The sequence below is a fragment of the Leptopilina boulardi genome, unplaced genomic scaffold, assembly GCF_019393585.1.
Source record: "Leptopilina boulardi isolate dan_hultmark-lab unplaced genomic scaffold, ZJU_Lbou_2.1 LbouV2_29, whole genome shotgun sequence".
Taxonomy (NCBI): Eukaryota; Metazoa; Arthropoda; class Insecta; order Hymenoptera; family Figitidae; genus Leptopilina; species Leptopilina boulardi.
The window spans coordinates 54989-59120 of record NW_026137851.1 but is presented as its reverse complement, the minus strand read 5'-3'; the positions used below and the strand labels follow the sequence as shown (position 1 = coordinate 59120).

At 22.7% G+C, this 4132-nt stretch overlaps 1 long non-coding RNA gene across 1 annotated transcript; it reads right to left on the bottom strand.

Moving 5' to 3' along the window:
- Positions 1-480: 480 nt before the first annotated feature.
- On the bottom strand, positions 481-3109 carry LOC127282183 (uncharacterized). The gene is made up of 3 exons (XR_007843159.1): positions 2647-3109; positions 915-1055; positions 481-544 (listed from the first exon to the last, which is right to left on the bottom strand). It is a non-coding gene; the product is annotated as an uncharacterized LOC127282183 (long non-coding RNA).
- Positions 3110-4132: the final 1023 nt, after the last annotated feature.

Below are 4132 nucleotides of genomic sequence, written 5' to 3'. Positions count from 1 at the left end.
AAACTATTTTTATGTAACATCTTTTTTCAATTTTAACCCGAAAAAGGGTTTATTTTAGCAATTTTTTAAGAATTTTTTGTTTTTTTCAATTTTTTATTATTATTTTTTATTATTTATTGTTGTTTTTTCAATTTTTAGTTAGTAACCTATAATATTGTGTCTAATTTTAAGTGTCATTAAAATCAAATGTTTTTAACTTAATAATTTTAACATTTCTTAATTTAAAACGAAACATCTTCTATTATATTAAGTTAACAAATTTCGAAAAACGACACCGACCCCGTGACCTCGACACCGTCCTTGAAAAATCTATTTTCAATTATTTTCAAATAAATCAAAATACTTTGCATATATGCTGTTAGAAAATCTTACAAACTATTTTTATGTAACATCTTTTTTCAATTTTAACCCGAAAAAGGGTTATTTTTCAATTTTAACCCGAAAAAGGGTTATTTTGCAATTTTTTAAGAATTTTTTGATTTTTCAATTTTTTATTATTATTTTTTATTATTTATTGTTGTTTTTTCAATTTTTAGTTAGTAACCTATAATATTGTGTCTAATTTTAAGTGTCATTAAAATCAAATGTTTTTAATTTAATAATTTTAACATTTCTTAATTTAAAACGAAACATCTTCTATTATATTAAGTTAACAAATTTCGAAAAACGACACCGACCCCGTGACCTCGACACCGTCCTTGAAAAATCTATTTTCAATTATTTTCAAATAAATCAAAATACTTTGCATATATGCTGTTAGAAAATCTTACAAACTATTTTTATGTAACATCTTTTTTCAATTTTAACCCGAAAAAGGGTTATTTTGCAATTTTTTAAGAATTTTTTGATTTTTTCAATTTTTTATTATTATTTTTTATTATTTATTGTTGTATTTTCAATTTTTAGTTAGTAACCTATAATATTGTGTCTAATTTTAAGTGTCATTAAAATCAAATGTTTTTAACTTAATAATTTTAACATTTCTTAATTTAAAACGAAACATCTTCTATTATATTAAGTTAACAAATTTCGAAAAACGACACCGACCCCGTGACCTCGACACCGTCCTTGAAAAATCTATTTTCAATTATTTTCAAATAAATCAAAATACTTTGCATATATGCTGTTAGAAAATCTTACAAACTATTTTTATGTAACATCTTTTTTCAATTTTAACCCGAAAAAGGGTTATTTTTCAATTTTAACCGAAAAAGGGTTTTTTGCAATTTTTTAAGAATTTTTTGATTTTTTCAATTTTTTATTATTATTTTTTATTATTTATTGTTGTTTTTTCAATTTTTAGTTAGTAACCTATAATATTGTGTCTAATTTTAAGTGTCATTAAAATCAAATGTTTTTAACTTAATAATTTTAACATTTCTTAATTTAAAACGAAACATCTTCTATTATATTAAGTTAACAAATTTCGAAAAACGACACCGACCCCGTGACCTCGACACCGTCCTTGAAAAATCTATTTTCAATTATTTTCAAATAAATCAAAATACTTTGCATATATGCTGTTAGAAAATCTTACAAACTATTTTTATGTAACATCTTTTTTCAATTTTAACCCGAAAAAGGTTATTTTTCAATTTTAACCGAAAAAGGGTTATTTTGCAATTTTTTAAGAATTTTTTGATTTTTTCAATTTTTTATTATTATTTTTTATTATTTATTGTTGTTTTTTCAATTTTTAGTTAGTAACCTATAATATTGTGTCTAATTTTAAGTGTCATTAAAATCAAATGTTTTTAACTTAATAATTTTAACATTTCTTAATTTAAAACGAAACATCTTCTATTATATTAAGTTAACAAATTTCGAAAAACGACACCGACCCCGTGACCTCGACACCGTCCTTGAAAAATCTATTTTCAATTATTTTCAAATAAATCAAAATACTTTGCATATATGCTGTTAGAAAATCTTACAAACTATTTTTATGTAACATCTTTTTTCAATTTTAACCCGAAAAAGGTTATTTTTCAATTTTAACCCGAAAAAGGGTTATTTTGCAATTTTTTAAGAATTTTTTGATTTTTTCAATTTTTTATTATTATTTTTTATTATTTATTGTTGTTTTTTCAATTTTTAGTTAGTAACCTATAATATTGTGTCTAATTTTAAGTGTCATTAAAATCAAATGTTTTTAACTTAATAATTTTAACATTTCTTAATTTAAAACGAAACATCTTCTATTATATTAAGTTAACAAATTTCGAAAAACGACACCGACCCCGTGACCTCGACACCGTCCTTGAAAAATCTATTTTCAATTATTTTCAAATAAATCAAAATACTTTGCATATATGCTGTTAGAAAATCTTACAAACTATTTTTATGTAACATCTTTTTTCAATTTTAACCCGAAAAAGGGTTATTTTTCAATTTTAAACCGAAAAATGGTTATTTTGCAATTTTTTAAGAATTTTTTGATTTTTTCAATTTTTTATTATTATTTTTTATTATTTATTGTTGTTTTTTCAATTTTTAGTTAGTAACCTATAATATTGTGTCTAATTTTAAGTGTCATTAAAATCAAATGTTTTTAAATTAATAATTTTAACATTTCTTAATTTAAAACGAAACATCTTCTATTATATTAAGTTAACAAATTTCGAAAAACGACACCGACCCCGTGACCTCGACACCGTCCTTGAAAAATCTATTTTCAATTATTTTCAAATAAATCAAAATACTTTGCATATATGCTTTTAGAAAATCTTACAAACTATTTTTATGTAACATCTTTTTTCAATTTTAAACCGAAAAATGGTTATTTTGCAATTTTTTAAGAATTTTTTGATTTTTTCAATTTTTTATTATTATTTTTTATTATTTATTGTTGTTTTTTCAATTTTTAGTTAGTAACCTATAATATTGTGTCTAATTTTAAGTGTCATTAAAATCAAATGTTTTTAAATTATTAATTTTAACATTTCTTAATTTAAAACAAAACATCTTCTATTATATTAAGTAAACAAATTTCGAAAAACGACACCGACCCCGTGACCTCGACACCGTCCTTGAAAAATCTATTTTCAATTATTTTCAAATAAATCAAAATACTTTGCATATATGCTTTTAGAAAATCTTACAAACTATTTTTTTTATAAGTGCAAAAAAATTAGGGACTTAGAAATATATTGATTTTTTAATTTTTTATTATTATTTCTTTAATTTATCATAGGTTTATAATATGTCGTTCTCTTGTGGTTGAATAAAAACAAAAATTTAATGCTATTTTTTTTTATTTTTAATTCTTAATTTTCATTTACAATAATGTAAAGTTATAATATGTTTTAACTTATTCATCGCATCCATTCTACAATTTTCGTAAGTTGTTTTATTTCTTATTAATTTTTAAATTAATTTTTTAGAATTTGGTTTTATATGAGTGATGTTATTAATAAATTATTATAATTTATTATATTATTTTCTTTATGTTACGCAGCTGTTACTATTTAGCGCAGCCAGTTTACAATTTTTGTTATTGCTAGATCATATTTTATATATTTTCTTCTTTTAAATGTGTTTTTTTTTCTCTTACAGTCGATATGATCATTATAATATTAATTATATATATATTTCTCATAGCGCAGCCGTTACTACTCATAAATACTACTCATAATAAAAATCGTAATATAGATGATCTTAATTCAATTGTTGTTTCCACGATCTGGGATGTCGCTATGAACCTATCTATGTACTCCAAACATCCTAAGAATAATTGTCTGAAAGGAAAACCTTGGATGGATGCTGAGTGTAAACATTCTAAGAAAAGAGTACTATCCGCGTTGAAATGCTGCAAAAAAACTAACTTTTCAAACTCTTCCAAAATTGATTATTTTGAAGTAAAAAATAATTACTTAAAAATGTTGAAACTAAAAAAGAAACAGTTTGCTCTTAATCGATTAAATGCAATAAATAATAGTAAATCCCCTTCACAGTTCTGGAAGATTGTTAACGCTACCCGTCCTCGTGTTAACCATCAATCTAATATTGACATTGACACTTGGTTTTATTATTTAAAAGAATGTTATCCCCAGACCTCGGTTATCTCTTCCATAGACAGTTTTGCAGCATTTCATTCTGTTCCTGAGCTCGATGGGTGCATAACAGTTGACGA